This window comes from Aphelocoma coerulescens, unplaced genomic scaffold, assembly GCF_041296385.1.
Source record: "Aphelocoma coerulescens isolate FSJ_1873_10779 unplaced genomic scaffold, UR_Acoe_1.0 HiC_scaffold_255, whole genome shotgun sequence".
NCBI classification, from domain to species: Eukaryota; Metazoa; Chordata; class Aves; order Passeriformes; family Corvidae; genus Aphelocoma; species Aphelocoma coerulescens.
The window spans coordinates 67,930-88,888 of NW_027183599.1; the positions used below are offsets into that span (position 1 = coordinate 67,930).

Sequence of the window (20,959 nt, forward strand, 5' to 3'; positions counted from 1 at the left end):
TAAGAAATAAATACTCACTCTTTATTTAATAAACACCGCAGAGAGGAGAGGGGGGAGAAATGTTCCCTTACAGCTGTGAAGTTGAAGCAGACAGCAGAGTTCCGTGATAGGGATGTCCTGGTGTTCTTTTAAGAAATCCATACTGACCTTTATTGAATAAATTCTGCTCAATCCCTCTCCCTGTTCTGTCTCTGTCTCCCTCGCCGCCCGCATCTTTCTCTTTCCTTCTTTCTTGCTCTCCTTTTTCCTTTGTGCTGCAGTGTGACTGTATTTCTTTGTCCCTCTCACTGTCCTTTTGCCTGTCCCTGTCTGCATCGGCTGCTCGGTCCCTCTCCCTCATGGTGCCCTTCTCTTGAGAGCCCCCTGTCCTGCTGCCCATCCCTCTCTTTCCCCATCCCTCTGCTGCACCTTCCCTGTGTTTCCAGCCAAGCCCCTTTTTGGGGGATGTATGCATGGAAATGGCTTTATTAAAGTGCCGTTCTGCTGTCCAGGGCAGTTTGTCTCATTTGGTGCATTCTTTGGAGGTGAGGAAAAAAGGCTGGGGGAGGGAGTGGAGACTCGGGGGCTCTGAATGTCACTTGGGGCACCCCAATGTCCCTGGGAGAGCCACGATGCAGTGGAGGAGCAGGTGAGTGGGGAATGAGGGGGGCCAGTGCTGGGTGCCCTCCCCCAGAGGGGCCCAAAACTGCCAGAAAATCCACCGGGAGGGATGTGTGTATGACAGTGTGGAATCCCCAAACCTGTCAAGTTCTTTGTTTTTACATCTATAGACAAATGCTACTGATTTAGATGTAGATTCATTTTGAAATAAGCCAGCCCTCTCTCTCTCTACTCTGTTGCATATAGGAATATAAGAAACTGGGACTAGAGATGAGCAAGTTTTGAGCATAACGAGGCGGCGTTTTTCTGTAGGAAGGGAAGAAGCGAGTGCCTGGCGCCAGGAGCCGAGAGGCTCGGGCTGCAGGAGCTGCAGAGCGCCCTGAGCCGGCTTTTGCCTCTGCTCTGTCCGTGCCCCGCAGCGCGGCCCGGCCCCGGGCTGAGCTGGGCGGCGCTGCTGCCGCCTGGTGGCGAGAGCGCGGCACTGCCGGCCCCGGCACGGCGCCCCGGCGCTGCTGCCGCCCGGGGCCGGGGGAGCCGAGAGGGCGGCGGCCTCGGTGGCTGCCGAGCGTGGCAAGGGCAAGGAGCGAGCGGGGCCGCGTCTGGCAGCGGAGGGGAGGGGCGAAGGACGGTTCGGAGCGCCAAGGGACACGGGCGTGCATGAGCGGGGCCAGAGCGCTGCAAAGGAGCGGGCGCCGTGCGGGGCGGTGACCGCGACGAATGACAGCGCGGGGGGCGGCCCGGCGGGGCCGGTTTTGCCGGGCAGCAGAGGCGCGGTCGCAGCGCGAGCCGGGGCGGGGAGCACCGGGCGAGCACGGTCGGAATAGAGCCGCCCGCGTGCCGCTCTCAAGGGGGCGGCTCGGAAAGGAAGGCGCAGTTCGGCGCTTTCGGGACGGCGTAAGTGGCGTTTTTATTCGAACCTGCCAGGACCTTGCAGCGGGTGGATGACACTTCCGCCACACTCAAGATGGCGGACGCAATAGGCCCCTAAGAGAGGTGTCCCTGCCGATGCCTGCCGCCGGTCGCGGGACCGTCGCCCGCCTCCGGCGCCGGTGACCCCACCACCCGTGTCCTCGCACCGGGGACCACCGCGGAAAATCGCGCGGAAAGCGCGGGGCCGGCGTCGGAGTCCGGGCTGGATTCAGGCAGCTGAATAGACAGAAGCCCTTGTGAGGGGCGGGGGCCTTGTGCGTACCACACTAAAGATGGCGGCTCGACCGGAAGTGGCTTCTGCCAGCACCCAAGATGGCGGCAAAACCGGAAATTAGGTCATCGCCACACTAAAGATGGCGGTCGTTTACGCTATTTTCTGACCTTCTCAAGATGGTGGCAGGGAAGGCCCCCTCTAGCTGCGTCTATTCGGCTGCCTGAACGCGACGCCGACACCAACGCCAGCCCAGCGCTTGCACGCAATTTTCTGAGGCGTTTCCCGCTATGCGGACACCGACTGTGGGGTCAGCGGCGCCTGAGGAAGGCGGGAGCATTCAGGCAGCCGATTAGACGGAGCGGGGGGGGGGAGGGGTCCTCCACCGCCGCCATCTTGAGAAGGTCGCATCGCCACATTGGTGTGGTACCGGTAATTTCCGCCCTTCTTCGCCCGACGCGGCAATGGCGGGGAGTCCGGGGAGCAGCGCTGCCGGGCCGGGGGCACCGGGGCGGGTGCTGCGGGCTCGGAGGTGAGCGGGGAACGGGGACAGTCCCGAGCGGACGGTGGGGGCCGCAGGGGATCGGTATTCCGGCCCAGGGATGGGTGTCCCGGGACAGGGGTGGGGGTCCCGGCCCAGGGATGGGTTGCTGGACCATCTAATAAGATTATATAACGATCGTACAAGGAGAACTATATAAAAAATCCTCCCTTGTTACCCTTCTCCCAGCCCCGCTGTGTTTTCAGGATCCTGGGGGCAGAGTTTGGGTCTGGACAAGGCTCTCGGGCACAGGGTGGGATTCTTGGGGTGCAGGACCAGGATTTGGACTCGATGCTCCCTGTGGGTCCCTTCCAGCCCAGGGAATGCTGCGATCCTGTGCCTCTGGGGGTGAAAGAAAGGGGATCGCTGGGGTTTTTGCCCGCTGTGTTCACGGCCCCGCCGGCTCCGGGCGGGTTAAAGGCGCAGCTGCCCCGAGACAGCGGGACCGGCCGGGGCTGCTCGCTCCCGGTGCTGCCGCCTTGTGGGGAGAGCCCGGCACTGCAGCCCGGAACGGCGCTGGACACGGGATCGGCGTGGAACAGCAGCCCAGGGAATGCTGAGGCGTCCCAGGGAAGGCTGAGGCGTCCCCTGCCCGGGGCACTCGGCAACAAATCCCTGATGTTGAGCGGAAAAAGGAAAGTTCTGGGTTAGTGGGAGGAGGTTTCTGGAATGGAGTTGGGACAAGTGCTGATCCACGCAAGGAATCACGGGGTGGTTTGGCTTGGAAGAGCCACCAAGATCATTTACGCTCTGTTTGTTGTCCGATTCCACAGCAAAGAACATCCAGAACTGGCACCTCACCCTCACGGACAGCAGGAATGTCTTGCATAGCTGTTGTTTTGGAATGGGAAGGGCCGTTGGGAGCTCTGGCAGGACCAGGTAAGAACAGAAATGGGATCATTCCGGCTGCTGCTGGAGGTGGTTTTCTGCTTTCAGGCTGTTCTTCTGACTGATCCTTTCACAGCACTGTTCTAGGGCACATTTGAGGGTCATTCCAGGAATTTCAAACCAGATAAAAACTGGTGGGGAAAAAGTGTGAACCTGATCCATTTCTGGTAATTCCAAGCTTCTCCCACAACACCGTTCCAGGGGAAAGCTGATGATAGGGTGAAGATGCAGAGGAGCAAGTGCTGTAAACCCCCCTGGCACTCTGACAGAGCAGACCTTGCAGTACTCGCAGCAGATCTCTTGGAGAAAGTGTGGGATGGCAAGGTTTTCCAGGAAAGCAAAAGGAGGGCAGAGATGAGGGAATAGGCTTCCAGTTATTCCTTTAGCTGAAAGCCTGGGGGAATTGAGAGGGGCCACAAGAACTGTTTGTGTAGGAAAATGGGAGTTTGGGGGCTGAATCGGAGTTTCTCTCTGGGGCATTTTTGAGGGAAAAGCTGAGGTGCTGTTTAAGGGAGGGAATGCACATTTTTGGGGTGGAAAAGGTTTAATCAATATTGTAGAGGAAGTAAAATGTTGGGGGTAAAAGTGGATGCAATCTGGAGGGGACAGAATGAATATTTTGAAGGCAAAATGGGGAACTCAGTAGTGGACAGAGGGGGAACATCTTGGAGGCAACACTTGACAAACTCTCTGGGGTAGAGAACGAAGACATTGAGGGAAAAATGAGGTGGTGAGCAGTGGGCACGTAGGGAAGGTTGTGGGGGTAAATCTTGAGAAAAGCCCCGTGGTATTCAAGAAATTCTTGGAATCAGGACGGAGGAATTCAGCGGTGGAAAAGCAGGGGAATTTTGCGGGGGTAAAACTTTAAAAGATCTAAGAGTTGAGAGTGAGTGTTTTTAGGTGAAAAGGATGTCTTGTTGAAGTTGGGCATCTGGATTGTGGCATTTATGGATCAGAGGGTGTGTTTCCAGAAAGTAGAAGATAAAGAAGACTCCCAAAGCCTCGGTAGCTGTGTTAAGAAATCCCTGCCAGGGAAGAAAGGTGCCTAAACCTCCTAGGAGTAGGGACTAATTAGCATGGGAAGGGAAAAACCCAGCCCAGTGGGAGAGAGCAGGCCGGGTAAGGGAAGAGAAGGATGCCCTTAAGAAGGAGCAGGGAAGGGGAATTTCTCGGTTTGCTAAAATGTATCAAAAAGTTTGGAATCTGGGTCTGTGTGGAGGCCGGGATTTTCTCGGCCATATCCAGAGCCCAGCACTAGGAATAAAGTGATTCCAGGCTTTACAACGCCAAAAATGCAGTAGCAGAGAGTTCTGTTGTCCCGAGGACTTGGGGGATATTTGGCAAAAATTTCTGGGGGCCCAGGCTGGACCGAGCTTTTCACACTCCCCGGATTCACGGGATCAGGGATTCCAGCGTGCCCTGCACGGGTTTTTCAGGGAAGTCCCAAATCCGTGTGAGCACGAAGCAGAATCCCCTGGGAGCTGAAGGCAACGGGATATTTCTTGGGAATTTTGAAGGATTAGGTGAGTCCTCAGTGTTAGGTTGGAATGAACGCAAATTGTCCGGGAGTTGCTGGTTTAGGGATGGCCAGGTCTGGATTTGGATTTGTGGGCACCGAGCGTTCCTTGTGTCAGCTCTAGGTCTGGGTTGGTGGGAATTGTCGGAGAAAAGAGAAGGGAATTGCAATGCACAACTCCATTCCTGGAGAAAGGATCAGGATGGGAGAGGAAAGGCTGTGGAGCTGCTGGGAGCTCCTGGAGACCAAAAGGATCTGAGGTCCGGAGGCAAAAGCTGTGGAACAAAGGCTGAAAAGGGTGCGGGGTGGGGCGGGAGGGGGAGGAGGGCACTGCGGGGGGTGGGGGGAAAGAGGGAAAGGATCCCTGCTCCTGGAATCCAGCAGGGACCAGGAGAGGATCATTTTCCATCCACTGCTCTCAGTGGAATCCTAATAAGGAAGGTCGAAGGAAAGTGATTCATTTGTTTGTTCTTAGGTTTGGAATGAAAGGTGCTCTTCCAGAGGGGAATATTCACCTGTTAAAATTCTGTTGGATCCAGGAAAAGAGGGAGGCAGCAGCTGGGGAATGAACGGGTGGATTTTTGGTGGATACAGGCAAAGGCATGGGCAGGGGCACTTAGGTAAAATACACTTCATGGGCAGCACCAGGAAAAGCCTCAACTGCCCTTTTTTTCCAAGCTCTGACATTCCAGAGGAGTAAGCAGTGGTCAGCACATCGCTCTCTAGAATTCCTTGGATGGCCAGTGCTTTATTGGGAAGAGGTGACATTTGGAAAGGAACAAATCCGGGGATATAATTCCTGATAGTGAGGCCCTGGTTTTGATATCCTTCCAGCACCCGAACGCGACAGAGGGAATGCTGGAGGAGGAGGTGGAAAACGCTGTCGCTCCGTTGGTGGAATTCCTGGGAAATGGAAAGCAGCAGAAGCAGCAAGAGCAGAGTTGGAAGCAGGCTCCAGCCGGGTAAGGCAGACACCAAATCCTTTGGAATTAGAACTGGGCAGGGGTGGGAAGAATTAATTCTTACATTCGTAGCCCATGGATTCCTGAGCAGGATCCTGGCAGGGAAGACTGCAGGGATCGGCCTGGGGACTGTTCCCAGCTGGGGGCAGCGAGGCTTGGAATTGGCTGAAGGGAAGAAAGAGGGATCCTTTGAGCACAAGGATCAGCTGTGAAATGTGGAGATGGCATCAGACAATTCCTCGGGAGGGTTCGGTTCCTGGGCCAAATGGATCTCCTGCCTTGTGAAGGAGCTCAGAGATCTGGGAAGAGCCCAACGAGCGCAGGGAATGGACTGGCAGATAAAACTGCTGGGGAACGGTGGGGAAAAGCATCCGAACAGGGGGCCTCGTTTTGTACAGGAATGGTACAAAAAATTGTCCGAAAGAGCAGGAATCCAATGGGATTTACATGTTCCTTGGAGACCACATTCCAGTGGGAAGTCTGAGAGACGGTAACAAAACCTAAAAAGGCAAATGAGCCCAATCTGCCCAAAGCCTCCAATGGCAACATTCCCTGGCATTGCTGAGGAATTCAGCCGAGCTCCAAGCAAAAGGTGAGCCCCTATGGAATCCTTTCTGGGAGACCATATCCAGCTGGGACTCTTCCTGGAGAAGGCCATGGGATATGGGTTATCCCAGGTCCAGAGAATATGTCATTTCCTGGGGAAAAACACTTGGATCACTGCATCACTTATTGTTTTAGGCTCACCAGTCACCCGGGCTATCCAAGTCCGTCCTCCGCAGCAGGGAGAGCGGGAGCGCGTCCGGACATGGAGAATTTCTGGGAGAGCCCGGGAGAAGGAAGAAGGCTCCAGCTTCACAGATCTGTGTCATAACCCATCCTGTCGGCCGCTCCTGTTTAAACCTGGTGGATTGGTCCTCTTGGATTCAACCTGAGCAGCGCTAATTGCTGGGAATGAAGCAGCCTTTGGTACTTCTTTTCCACGAAACCTCTCCATCCTGCCCTTCAATCCTGTTGCAAACACGGGAAAAACCTAAAACTCTGGTTTTTTCCCCCTCTCTCCTTTTCACTTTGCCTCCTCTTTTCTTGCAGGCTTTGGGCTATCCAGGCTTGGATGTGGATTAGGCAGAGCACCCTGTAAGCTCAGCTCCAGGTGGGATTGCAGCAGTGTTGGAAGCACCAGGGATTCTCCCAAGGTTTGGTGTGAGGAGCTGCATCTTGGGAGGGGCTGGGATTTTGTGCACTTCTGGGGTTTTTTTTCCTGTTTGCCTTTTGGGCCGGCTCAGAGAAAAAGCTGAAAACCGAAGAAGCTGAGGGGGGTTCCCAAATTCCTTTCCAGCCCTTCAGAGGAGGCACAAAGCCACGTGCAGCTGAGGAAAGGGATGTGAGGAGAATGGCAATAATGGAGCCTCGGGACTCTGCACTTCATTCTTTTCACGTGTTTGGAGGTGCAGGAAATGCCAAACCCCACAGGAATTCTGTGTCTGTAACATTGGGTGCAACCTCTTGAAACCCAAGTGCTCAGAGTGGGGTTTTCCCAAGGGTAAATCCCGATGTGACATGGCAAAGCTTCAGTGAGGATTTCCAGGCTTGACTGGACAGCTTTTGGGAAAGCTCAGGAGCCAAACAATATCAGATTTCTATGGGATTTGGATCAAACGTGGCGTTTAAATGTGGGACAGCTCAGCTCCCCGGGTGAGAAAGTGCTTGGAGTAGCCAGGCTGAGCCGTTTTTAAGAATTCCAAGCATTGTGTCCTTACGCTCCTTAATACAGCGTTTAAATAATTGATACAGAATGGAGACAGAATCAGGGGGATTTGTTAGAGTGGCAGGGATGTTTTTTCACCTGGCAGTGTGTCGGGATAGTCAAGACTCCTTATGTCAGAATTAATTGGTCTTCCTTCTTTTCCCTTTTGTTCTTTCTAGATTGTGGCTGAGTGGGGAGAATGTTTGGGGTAAAGAAACGAAATGCCCGAGGGAAGCTTCGTGTTGCCGTGGGGCTGCTTTAGGCAGAGACACTGGACATGAAATTCCAGGGATGTTCCCCTTGCTGGAGTGGGAAGCAGTGGAAGCAGTTTGCTGCCAAGTGCAAAGAGCATCCAGATGCAGAGAAGTCTTTAGAAAAGCACTCCGGATGTGCAAATGAGGGATGTGTCTTCCTGCATCTCCTGTTGATTTTCTCTGTCAGGTTTTGGAGGGGTTTCTCTCTGTGATTTCCTGCGATCCAGGTGCATCCCTTCTTTTGTCCAAATCCAGTGCCAGAGGATTGAACAGCTGATGAGTGGGGTCTGGGATGAAAACGGTTCTGCTAAAATGAGGGAAACAATGCTGGAAGAGAAATGGGCATCTTTTTAATGCCTGGTATAAAAATGCTGGAAAAGGGCACTTTTTATTTGATATGGTGTTATTCTTCATGCTTTTTTTCCATGGATAAAATTTCATGGTGAGCAATCATAGGAGAAATAGGAAATGCAGGAGTCTTGGAGTCCACAGTGGGATTAACTTTGCTTTTCTGCACTCTTTCAAGACAGGAAAAACCACTGAAGTCGTCCCAAGAGCTTTGCTATTAGAGCAGCCAAAGCCAGCTAGGGCCCCCCTTGTCCTGCCCATGGTGTGGGTAAGTCACAGGCTCCTCTTCTCTGTGTTGGGATGAACTGCCTAGGGAATGCCGTTTCCAGCAGCCTGGTGTGCTGGAAAAAGGGAGAAGGGAAGAGGGAATGTGGTGCCAGAGCTGCGTGCCATCGGGTTGTGTTTCCCTCTGCGGACAGAGAGTCTCTGGGCCGAGGTGAGATTGCTGGGAGTGCTTGGATGAGCTGTGCAGGAGACAGGGAGTTGGGGATTGCAGCTGCTGCTGGAACCATTGCCTTAGGTCTGCTTAGTCAGTGTCTGTGTGAAGTGGGATTTGCGCTGGAGAGGTGCTGTCGGGAACAAAGGATGGAGTAAATCCTCTCCGGGGATGCGCAGGGAGGGAGTGAGTTGCAGGGAAGGAGAGTATTTCTAAGCCGTGTCAGTATTTCCCTGAAAGTGGGGCTGGAGCAGTGAGGGGGGTGCTTGGGTTTGGCCTGGGCCTGTCAGGAAGAGCCATAAACGAGCCAGCCCAGGCCCTGACGCCTGCATGGATGTTTGACACACTTCTACAGAAAGCCAAGGCAGTCATGAATGCAGAGGACAAATTGTAGGCGACTGCTTACGATCTGTGGGGAATTTCCTTTGGAATTACCAGTCAGAGTGTGCATGCAAGCAGAGCACATCTTTTGGCTTTTTCCGGTCTGTCATCTCCTGTCTGGCTATAGAGAGTTTTGTGCGCTGCCGTTCAGGAAGCAGCGTGTTTTCAGCTGGAAATTTGGGGTGGGTTTGTTTCCTCAGGGTCTGGGGTCTTTCCTGAGAGAATCACCCTCCCATAAATCCCCCGGGTTGTTCTGCACAGCTGCTTTGGCCCTGGGTCAGAGAGAGAGAAGGGAAATGACTTTTTAGGGCATTGAAATTTCTCCAGGCAGGAGTGGGACGTGGTCTTGCCCCTCCCCAAAGCCGTGCAGGCGCATGGGAGTAGCTCAGTGCCGGCGCAGCTCTCTGAGCAATAACAACGCTTGGGAGGTTCGAGTGTTGATAACAACTCTCCTGTCTCCTGGGGCCCAAGGTTCGGTCTCACGGCCCCAGACCGGTGAGGGAGAAAAGGAACTTGGGCTATTCCTGGGAAAGCTTCTGTTATTCCTTGTGCAGCCTTTTAATTCCGTGTTCTGATGGACTGTCCGCTGTCTTTCCAACAGGACTTGTCAGAGATTGAGATTTGGGAATTGAATTTGGGTCCGTTCACTACAGAATCTTGCCAAGCCTGAAGGCCTGGGGCGATGACTGCTCTCAGCGAGGGCTCTTTATGAATCCTCTGTCAGATTTCCCTCAGTGCTGGGCAGGAAAGGCGAGGGTTTGGATCAGGAATTCTGCAAGCAGGCCCTGTGTGACCGTTGGCCTCTTGTGTGTGTGTGTGTGCATCAGTGAGCCAAAGTCAAGAGCAAAGGCTGGTTTGGTTTTAAGAACTTACAGTAACTTTAAAAAAAAGTCATCAACTTTTTCTTCTTTTTTAAATTTAGGTGCTGGAATTGGCTCTCTGGACATGTGCTGAGCTCTCGCTGCTGCAGACTGTGCAGCCTTAATTGCTGCAGGTTCCTCTTCCCAGCCCAGGAGAAAGTTGGTGTTCCCTGAGTGGCTGCAGTTCCCTGGATGTGGCGGGAGGAGGTCTCTGCTGGGGAGTGGGAGAAATGTCCCTGCCCGGTGCCGTGTCCTTGGTGGGCAGAGAGCGCCGATCGTGGCAAGGGGGGTTTGTGAGTATGGAATCAGTCCTGCCTACGGCGCTGACGGAAGAGAGAAGCACTGGGGCAGAGTACGGAGAAACTTGGAATTTCAGGTGTGGCTTAACAGAAAGCTCAGGGTGCAAAAAGGGGGGTTTTGTGTGCCCAAATTGCCTTGAGACGGCTTTGCTGTCTGTTCTCTGCAATTGTGCCTTCTGAACACGAGAGCGTTTTACTCGTGGTGCCGTGCGCAGCAGTTCCCACAGTGCCGGCCGGGAAACAGACAATGCTGAAAATTGAAGGGATTTGGACGCGTAAAAACGAGCTGTTCGTTCTTCTCCGGTGCGAGGGGTTTGATGTTGGTTGGCAGCAAAGTTTCCTGGTTGTCTTCTACTCTTGCTCATTCTCAAAGTCAGTGTAGGATTTCCAAAGAACCTGCAACAGAGAAACCTCTCCTCGTGTTTGTTCCGGGCACACGGAGATACCGGGAGGGGAAGAGAAGGGGTAAAGATGAGATTTCCCTGAGAGAAGGTTCGGAGATCGGGGTGCGTTCACTGGCGCCACGGGCTGGGATTAGGGCTGAGCGGCACCAACCCCGGTGCGCATTATCCCCTCGGCTTTCCCCTCCTGTTCCAGCAGGGGATTCATGGCCCTGCCGAGAGACAGATGTTAATTAGTGAGTGCCAGGCCGAGCCGTGCCAGCAGCAGGTTCTGTTCGAGCCGGTGCTTTACTGGCACTTTCGTCAGCCACACTCTCTAATTAAAGTCCTGGCGTTTGTTCCTGATTTTCTTTCACTCTTGCATCCAACTTTGCAGCTCTTTTCTTCTCTCTGTCCAGTGTGTCTTTTGTGTTGCTTTCTTGTCCTGTGTGCTCCCCATGCCATTGCCTTTCACTGCCTCCTCTCTCTTGTTTTTCTTTTAAGAAATAAATACTCACTCTTTATTTAATAAACACCGCAGAGAGGAGAGGGGGGAGAAATGTTCCCTTACAGCTGTGAAGTTGAAGCAGACAGCAGAGTTCCGTGATAGGGATGTCCTGGTGTTCTTTTAAGAAATCCATACTGACCTTTATTGAATAAATTCTGCTCAATCCCTCTCCCTGTTCTGTCTCTGTCTCCCTCGCCGCCCGCATCTTTCTCTTTCCTTCTTTCTTGCTCTCCTTTTTCCTTTGTGCTGCAGTGTGACTGTATTTCTTTGTCCCTCTCACTGTCCTTTTGCCTGTCCCTGTCTGCATCGGCTGCTCGGTCCCTCTCCCTCATGGTGCCCTTCTCTTGAGAGCCCCCTGTCCTGCTGCCCATCCCTCTCTTTCCCCATCCCTCTGCTGCACCTTCCCTGTGTTTCCAGCCAAGCCCCTTTTTGGGGGATGTATGCATGGAAATGGCTTTATTAAAGTGCCGTTCTGCTGTCCAGGGCAGTTTGTCTCATTTGGTGCATTCTTTGGAGGTGAGGAAAAAAGGCTGGGGGAGGGAGTGGAGACTCGGGGGCTCTGAATGTCACTTGGGGCACCCCAATGTCCCTGGGAGAGCCACGATGCAGTGGAGGAGCAGGTGAGTGGGGAATGAGGGGGGCCAGTGCTGGGTGCCCTCCCCCAGAGGGGCCCAAAACTGCCAGAAAATCCACCGGGAGGGATGTGTGTATGACAGTGTGGAATCCCCAAACCTGTCAAGTTCTTTGTTTTTACATCTATAGACAAATGCTACTGATTTAGATGTAGATTCATTTTGAAATAAGCCAGCCCTCTCTCTCTCTACTCTGTTGCATATAGGAATATAAGAAACTGGGACTAGAGATGAGCAAGTTTTGAGCATAACGAGGCGGCGTTTTTCTGTAGGAAGGGAAGAAGCGAGTGCCTGGCGCCAGGAGCCGAGAGGCTCGGGCTGCAGGAGCTGCAGAGCGCCCTGAGCCGGCTTTTGCCTCTGCTCTGTCCGTGCCCCGCAGCGCGGCCCGGCCCCGGGCTGAGCTGGGCGGCGCTGCTGCCGCCTGGTGGCGAGAGCGCGGCACTGCCGGCCCCGGCACGGCGCCCCGGCGCTGCTGCCGCCCGGGGCCGGGGGAGCCGAGAGGGCGGCGGCCTCGGTGGCTGCCGAGCGTGGCAAGGGCAAGGAGCGAGCGGGGCCGCGTCTGGCAGCGGAGGGGAGGGGCGAAGGACGGTTCGGAGCGCCAAGGGACACGGGCGTGCATGAGCGGGGCCAGAGCGCTGCAAAGGAGCGGGCGCCGTGCGGGGCGGTGACCGCGACGAATGACAGCGCGGGGGGCGGCCCGGCGGGGCCGGTTTTGCCGGGCAGCAGAGGCGCGGTCGCAGCGCGAGCCGGGGCGGGGAGCACCGGGCGAGCACGGTCGGAATAGAGCCGCCCGCGTGCCGCTCTCAAGGGGGCGGCTCGGAAAGGAAGGCGCAGTTCGGCGCTTTCGGGACGGCGTAAGTGGCGTTTTTATTCGAACCTGCCAGGACCTTGCAGCGGGTGGATGACACTTCCGCCACACTCAAGATGGCGGACGCAATAGGCCCCTAAGAGAGGTGTCCCTGCCGATGCCTGCCGCCGGTCGCGGGACCGTCGCCCGCCTCCGGCGCCGGTGACCCCACCACCCGTGTCCTCGCACCGGGGACCACCGCGGAAAATCGCGCGGAAAGCGCGGGGCCGGCGTCGGAGTCCGGGCTGGATTCAGGCAGCTGAATAGACAGAAGCCCTTGTGAGGGGCGGGGGCCTTGTGCGTACCACACTAAAGATGGCGGCTCGACCGGAAGTGGCTTCTGCCAGCACCCAAGATGGCGGCAAAACCGGAAATTAGGTCATCGCCACACTAAAGATGGCGGTCGTTTACGCTATTTTCTGACCTTCTCAAGATGGTGGCAGGGAAGGCCCCCTCTAGCTGCGTCTATTCGGCTGCCTGAACGCGACGCCGACACCAACGCCAGCCCAGCGCTTGCACGCAATTTTCTGAGGCGTTTCCCGCTATGCGGACACCGACTGTGGGGTCAGCGGCGCCTGGGGAAGGCGGGAGCATTCAGGCAGCCGATTAGACGGAGCGGGGGGGGGGGGGGGGGTCCTCCACCGCCGCCATCTTGAGAAGGTCGCATCGCCACATTGGTGTGGTACCGGTAATTTCCGCCCTTCTTCGCCCGACGCGGCAATGGCGGGGAGTCCGGGGAGCAGCGCTGCCGGGCCGGGGGCACCGGGGCGGGTGCTGCGGGCTCGGAGGTGAGCGGGGAACGGGGACAGTCCCGAGCGGACGGTGGGGGCCGCAGGGGATCGGTATTCCGGCCCAGGGATGGGTGTCCCGGGACAGGGGTGGGGGTCCCGGCCCAGGGATGGGTTGCTGGACCATCTAATAAGATTATATAACGATCGTACAAGGAGAACTATATAAAAAATCCTCCCTTGTTACCCTTCTCCCAGCCCCGCTGTGTTTTCAGGATCCTGGGGGCAGAGTTTGGGTCTGGACAAGGCTCTCGGGCACAGGGTGGGATTCTTGGGGTGCAGGACCAGGATTTGGACTCGATGCTCCCTGTGGGTCCCTTCCAGCCCAGGGAATGCTGCGATCCTGTGCCTCTGGGGGTGAAAGAAAGGGGATCGCTGGGGTTTTTGCCCGCTGTGTTCACGGCCCCGCCGGCTCCGGGCGGGTTAAAGGCGCAGCTGCCCCGAGACAGCGGGACCGGCCGGGGCTGCTCGCTCCCGGTGCTGCCGCCTTGTGGGGAGAGCCCGGCACTGCAGCCCGGAACGGCGCTGGACACGGGATCGGCGTGGAACAGCAGCCCAGGGAATGCTGAGGCGTCCCAGGGAAGGCTGAGGCGTCCCCTGCCCGGGGCACTCGGCAACAAATCCCTGATGTTGAGCGGAAAAAGGAAAGTTCTGGGTTAGTGGGAGGAGGTTTCTGGAATGGAGTTGGGACAAGTGCTGATCCACGCAAGGAATCACGGGGTGGTTTGGCTTGGAAGAGCCACCAAGATCATTTACGCTCTGTTTGTTGTCCGATTCCACAGCAAAGAACATCCAGAACTGGCACCTCACCCTCACGGACAGCAGGAATGTCTTGCATAGCTGTTGTTTTGGAATGGGAAGGGCCGTTGGGAGCTCTGGCAGGACCAGGTAAGAACAGAAATGGGATCATTCCGGCTGCTGCTGGAGGTGGTTTTCTGCTTTCAGGCTGTTCTTCTGACTGATCCTTTCACAGCACTGTTCTAGGGCACATTTGAGGGTCATTCCAGGAATTTCAAACCAGATAAAAACTGGTGGGGAAAAAGTGTGAACCTGATCCATTTCTGGTAATTCCAAGCTTCTCGCACAACACCGTTCCAGGGGAAAGCTGATGATAGGGTGAAGATGCAGAGGAGCAAGTGCTGTAAACCCCCCTGGCACTCTGACAGAGCAGACCTTGCAGTACTCGCAGCAGATCTCTTGGAGAAAGTGTGGGATGGCAAGGTTTTCCAGGAAAGCAAAAGGAGGGCAGAGATGAGGGAATAGGCTTCCAGTTATTCCTTTAGCTGAAAGCCTGGGGGAATTGAGAGGGGCCACAAGAACTGTTTGTGTAGGAAAATGGGAGTTTGGGGGCTGAATCGGAGTTTCTCTCTGGGGCATTTTTGAGGGAAAAGCTGAGGTGCTGTTTAAGGGAGGGAATGCACATTTTTGGGGTGGAAAAGGTTTAATCAATATTGTAGAGGAAGTAAAATGTTGGGGGTAAAAGTGGATGCAATCTGGAGGGGACAGAAGGAATATTTTGAAGGCAAAATGGGGAACTCAGTAGTGGACAGAGGGGGAACATCTTGGAGGCAACACTTGACAAACTCTCTGGGGTAGAGAACGAAGACATTGAGGGAAAAATGAGGTGGTGAGCAGTGGGCACGTAGGGAAGGTTGTGGGGGTAAATCTTGAGAAAAGCCCCGTGGTATTCAAGAAATTCTTGGAATCAGGACGGAGGAATTCAGCGGTGGAAAAGCAGGGGAATTTTGCGGGGGTAAAACTTTAAAAGATCTAAGAGTTGAGAGTGAGTGTTTTTAGGTGAAAAGGATGTCTTGTTGAAGTTGGGCATCTGGATTGTGGCATTTATGGATCAGAGGGTGTGTTTCCAGAAAGTAGAAGATAAAGAAGACTCCCAAAGCCTCGGTAGCTGTGTTAAGAAATCCCTGCCAGGGAAGAAAGGTGCCTAAACCTCCTAGGAGTAGGGACTAATTAGCATGGGAAGGGAAAAACCCAGCCCAGTGGGAGAGAGCAGGCCGGGTAAGGGAAGAGAAGGATGCCCTTAAGAAGGAGCAGGGAAGGGGAATTTCTCGGTTTGCTAAAATGTATCAAAAAGTTTGGAATCTGGGTCTGTGTGGAGGCCGGGATTTTCTCGGCCATATCCAGAGCCCAGCACTAGGAATAAAGTGATTCCAGGCTTTACAACGCCAAAAATGCAGTAGCAGAGAGTTCTGTTGTCCCGAGGACTTGGGGGATATTTGGCAAAAATTTCTGGGGGCCCAGGCTGGACCGAGCTTTTCACACTCCCCGGATTCACGGGATCAGGGATTCCAGCGTGCCCTGCACGGGTTTTTCAGGGAAGTCCCAAATCCGTGTGAGCACGAAGCAGAATCCCCTGGGAGCTGAAGGCAACGGGATATTTCTTGGGAATTTTGAAGGATTAGGTGAGTCCTCAGTGTTAGGTTGGAATGAACGCAAATTGTCCGGGAGTTGCTGGTTTAGGGATGGCCAGGTCTGGATTTGGATTTGTGGGCACCGAGCGTTCCTTGTGTCAGCTCTAGGTCTGGGTTGGTGGGAATTGTCGGAGAAAAGAGAAGGGAATTGCAATGCACAACTCCATTCCTGGAGAAAGGATCAGGATGGGAGAGGAAAGGCTGTGGAGCTGCTGGGAGCTCCTGGAGACCAAAAGGATCTGAGGTCCGGAGGCAAAAGCTGTGGAACAAAGCCTGAAAAGGGTGCGGGGTGGGGCGGGAGGGGGAGGAGGGCACTGCGGGGGGTGGGGGGAAAGAGGGAAAGGATCCCTGCTCCTGGAATCCAGCAGGGACCAGGAGAGGATCATTTTCCATCCACTGCTCTCAGTGGAATCCTAATAAGGAAGGTCGAAGGAAAGTGATTCATTTGTTTGTTCTTAGGTTTGGAATGAAAGGTGCTCTTCCAGAGGGGAATATTCACCTGTTAAAATTCTGTTGGATCCAGGAAAAGAGGGAGGCAGCAGCTGGGGAATGAACGGGTGGATTTTTGGTGGATACAGGCAAAGGCATGGGCAGGGGCACTTAGGTAAAATACACTTCATGGGCAGCACCAGGAAAAGCCTCAACTGCCCTTTTTTTCCAAGCTCTGACATTCCAGAGGAGTAAGCAGTGGTCAGCACATCGCTCTCTAGAATTCCTTGGATGGCCAGTGCTTTATTGGGAAGAGGTGACATTTGGAAAGGAACAAATCCGGGGATATAATTCCTGATAGTGAGGCCCTGGTTTTGATATCCTTCCAGCACCCGAACGCGACAGAGGGAATGCTGGAGGAGGAGGTGGAAAACGCTGTCGCTCCGTTGGTGGAATTCCTGGGAAATGGAAAGCAGCAGAAGCAGCAAGAGCAGAGTTGGAAGCAGGCTCCAGCCGGGTAAGGCAGCCACCAAATCCTTTGGAATTAGAACTGGGCAGGGGTGGGAAGAATTAATTCTTACATTCGTAGCCCATGGATTCCTGAGCAGGATCCTGGCAGGGAAGACTGCAGGGATCGGCCTGGGGACTGTTCCCAGCTGGGGGCAGCGAGGCTTGGAATTGGCTGAAGGGAAGAAAGAGGGATCCTTTGAGCACAAGGATCAGCTGTGAAATGTGGAGATGGCATCAGACAATTCCTCGGGAGGGTTCGGTTCCTGGGCCAAATGGATCTCCTGCCTTGTGAAGGAGCTCAGAGATCTGGGAAGAGCCCAACGAGCGCAGGGAATGGACTGGCAGATAAAACTGCTGGGGAACGGTGGGGAAAAGCATCCGAACAGGGGGCCTCGTTTTGTACAGGAATGGTACAAAAAATTGTCCGAAAGAGCAGGAATCCAATGGGATTTACATGTTCCTTGGAGACCACATTCCAGTGGGAAGTCTGAGAGACGGTAACAAAACCTAAAAAGGCAAATGAGCCCAATCTGCCCAAAGCCTCCAATGGCAACATTCCCTGGCATTGCTGAGGAATTCAGCCGAGCTCCAAGCAAAAGGTGAGCCCCTATGGAATCCTTTCTGGGAGACCATATCCAGCTGGGACTCTTCCTGGAGAAGGCCATGGGATATGGGTTATCCCAGGTCCAGAGAATATGTCATTTCCTGGGGAAAAACACTTGGATCACTGCATCACTTATTGTTTTAGGCTCACCAGTCACCCGGGCTATCCAAGTCCGTCCTCCGCAGCAGGGAGAGCGGGAGCGCGTCCGGACATGGAGAATTTCTGGGAGAGCCCGGGAGAAGGAAGAAGGCTCCAGCTTCACAGATCTGTGTCATAACCCATCCTGTCGGCCGCTCCTGTTTAAACCTGGTGGATTGGTCCTCTTGGATTCAACCTGAGCAGCGCTAATTGCTGGGAATGAAGCAGCCTTTGGTACTTCTTTTCCACGAAACCTCTCCATCCTGCCCTTCAATCCTGTTGCAAACACGGGAAAAACCTAAAACTCTGGTTTTTTCCCCCTCTCTCCTTTTCACTTTGCCTCCTCTTTTCTTGCAGGCTTTGGGCTATCCAGGCTTGGATGTGGATTAGGCAGAGCACCCTGTAAGCTCAGCTCCAGGTGGGATTGCAGCAGTGTTGGAAGCACCAGGGATTCTCCCAAGGTTTGGTGTGAGGAGCTGCATCTTGGGAGGGGCTGGGATTTTGTGCACTTCTGGGGTTTTTTTTCCTGTTTGCCTTTTGGGCCGGCTCAGAGAAAAAGCTGAAAACCGAAGAAGCTGAGGGGGGTTCCCAAATTCCTTTCCAGCCCTTCAGAGGAGGCACAAAGCCACGTGCAGCTGAGGAAAGGGATGTGAGGAGAATGGCAATAATGGAGCCTCGGGACTCTGCACTTCATTCTTTTCACGTGTTTGGAGGTGCAGGAAATGCCAAACCCCACAGGAATTCTGTGTCTGTAACATTGGGTGCAACCTCTTGAAACCCAAGTGCTCAGAGTGGGGTTTTCCCAAGGGTAAATCCCGATGTGACATGGCAAAGCTTCAGTGAGGATTTCCAGGCTTGACTGGACAGCTTTTGGGAAAGCTCAGGAGCCAAACAATATCAGATTTCTATGGGATTTGGATCAAACGTGGCGTTTAAATGTGGGACAGCTCAGCTCCCCGGGTGAGAAAGTGCTTGGAGTAGCCAGGCTGAGCCGTTTTTAAGAATTCCAAGCATTGTGTCCTTACGCTCCTTAATACAGCGTTTAAATAATTGATACAGAATGGAGACAGAATCAGGGGGATTTGTTAGAGTGGCAGGGATGTTTTTTCACCTGGCAGTGTGTCGGGATAGTCAAGACTCCTTATGTCAGAATTAATTGGTCTTCCTTCTTTTCCCTTTTGTTCTTTCTAGATTGTGGCTGAGTGGGGAGAATGTTTGGGGTAAAGAAACGAAATGCCCGAGGGAAGCTTCGTGTTGCCGTGGGGCTGCTTTAGGCAGAGACACTGGACATGAAATTCCAGGGATGTTCCCCTTGCTGGAGTGGGAAGCAGTGGAAGCAGTTTGCTGCCAAGTGCAAAGAGCATCCAGATGCAGAGAAGTCTTTAGAAAAGCACTCCGGATGTGCAAATGAGGGATGTGTCTTCCTGCATCTCCTGTTGATTTTCTCTGTCAGGTTTTGGAGGGGTTTCTCTCTGTGATTTCCTGCGATCCAGGTGCATCCCTTCTTTTGTCCAAATCCAGTGCCAGAGGATTGAACAGCTGATGAGTGGGGTCTGGGATGAAAACGGTTCTGCTAAAATGAGGGAAGCAATGCTGGAAGAGAAATGGGCATCTTTTTAATGCCTGGTATAAAAATGCTGGAAAAGGGCACTTTTTATTTGATATGGTGTTATTCTTCATGCTTTTTTTCCATGGATAAAATTTCATGGTGAGCAATCATAGGAGAAATAGGAAATGCAGGAGTCTTGGAGTCCACAGTGGGATTAACTTTGCTTTTCTGCACTCTTTCAAGACAGGAAAAACCACTGAAGTCGTCCCAAGAGCTTTGCTATTAGAGCAGCCAAAGCCAGCTAGGGCCCCCCTTGTCCTGCCCATGGTGTGGGTAAGTCACAGGCTCCTCTTCTCTGTGTTGGGATGAACTGCCTAGGGAATGCCGTTTCCAGCAGCCTGGTGTGCTGGAAAAAGGGAGAAGGGAAGAGGGAATGTGGTGCCAGAGCTGCGTGCCATCGGGTTGTGTTTCCCTCTGCGGACAGAGAGTCTCTGGGCCGAGGTGAGATTGCTGGGAGTGCTTGGATGAGCTGTGCAGGAGACAGGGAGTTGGGGATTGCAGCTGCTGCTGGAACCATTGCCTTAGGTCTGCTTAGTCAGTGTCTGTGTGAAGTGGGATTTGCGCTGGAGAGGTGCTGTCGGGAACAAAGGATGGAGTAAATCCTCTCCGGGGATGCGCAGGGAGGGAGTGAGTTGCAGGGAAGGAGAGTATTTCTAAGCCGTGTCAGTATTTCCCTGAAAGTGGGGCTGGAGCAGTGAGGGGGGTGCTTGGGTTTGGCCTGGGCCTGTCAGGAAGAGCCATAAACGAGCCAGCCCAGGCCCTGACGCCTGCATGGATGTTTGACACACTTCTACAGAAAGCCAAGGCAGTCATGAATGCAGAGGACAAATTGTAGGCGACTGCTTACGATCTGTGGGGAATTTCCTTTGGAATTACCAGTCAGAGTGTGCATGCAAGCAGAGCACATCTTTTGGCTTTTTCCGGTCTGTCATCTCCTGTCTGGCTATAGAGAGCTTTGTGCGCTGCCGTTCAGGAAGCAGCGTGTTTTCAGCTGGAAATTTGGGGTGGGTTTGTTTCCTCAGGGTCTGGGGTCTTTCCTGAGAGAATCACCCTCCCATAAATCCCCCGGGTTGTTCTGCACAGCTGCTTTGGCCCTGGGTCAGAGAGAGAGAAGGGAAATGACTTTTTAGGGCATTGAAATTTCTCCAGGCAGGAGTGGGACGTGGTCTTGCCCCTCCCCAAAGCCGTGCAGGCGCATGGGAGTAGCTCAGTGCCGGCGCAGCTCTCTGAGCAATAACAACGCTTGGGAGGTTCGAGTGTTGATAACAACTCTCCTGTCTCCTGGGGCCCAAGGTTCGGTCTCACGGCCCCAGACCGGTGAGGGAGAAAAGGAACTTGGGCTATTCCTGGGAAAGCTTCTGTTATTCCTTGTGCAGCCTTTTAATTCCGTGTTCTGATGGACTGTCCGCTGTCTTTCCAACAGGACTTGTCAGAGATTGAGATTTGGGAATTGAATTTGGGTCCGTTCACTACAGAATCTTGCCAAGCCTGAAGGCCTGGGGCGATGACTGCTCTCAGCGAGGGCTCTTTATGAATCCTCTGTCAGATTTCCCTCAGTGCTGGGCAGGAAAGGCGAGGGTTTGGATCAGGAATTCTGCAAGCAGGCCCTGTGTGACCGTTGGCCTCTTGTGTGTGTGTGTGTGCATCAGTGAGCCAAAGTCAAGAGCAAAGGCTGGTTTGGTTTTAAGAACTTACAGTAACTTTAAAAAAAAGTCATCAACTTTTTCTTCTTTTTTAAATTTAGGTGCTGGAATTGGCTCTCTGGACATGTGCTGAGCTCTCGCTGCTGCAGACTGTGCAGCCTTAATTGCTGCAGGTTCCTCTTCCCAGCCCAGGAGAAAGTTGGTGTTCCCTGAGTGGCTGCAGTTCCCTGGATGTGGCGGGAGGAGGTCTCTGCTGGGGAGTGGGAGAAATGTCCCTGCCCGGTGCCGTGTCCTTGGTGGGCAGAGAGCGCCGATCGTGGCAAGGGGGGTTTGTGAGTATGGAATCAGTCCTGCCTACGGCGCTGACGGAAGAGAGAAGCACTGGGGCAGAGTACGGAGAAACTTGGAATTTCAGGTGTGGCTTAACAGAAAGCTCAGGGTGCAAAAAGGGGGGTTTTGTGTGCCCAAA

The 20,959-nt window shown here is 54.0% G+C and overlaps 2 long non-coding RNA genes across 2 annotated transcripts; both read left to right on the forward strand.

Annotated features, from left to right (window-relative positions):
• The first annotated feature begins 2,866 nt into the window (after nucleotides 1–2,866).
• LOC138101372 (uncharacterized) lies at nucleotides 2,867–6,532 on the forward strand. Its single transcript, XR_011147119.1, has 3 exons — nucleotides 2,867–3,161; nucleotides 5,521–5,648; nucleotides 6,390–6,532. It is a non-coding gene; the product is annotated as an uncharacterized lncRNA (long non-coding RNA).
• A 7,189-nt stretch (nucleotides 6,533–13,721) lies between these two features.
• Nucleotides 13,722–17,387, forward strand: LOC138101371 (uncharacterized). Its single transcript, XR_011147118.1, has 3 exons — nucleotides 13,722–14,016; nucleotides 16,376–16,503; nucleotides 17,245–17,387. It is a non-coding gene; the product is annotated as an uncharacterized lncRNA (long non-coding RNA).
• The last annotated feature ends 3,572 nt before the right edge of the window (nucleotides 17,388–20,959 follow it).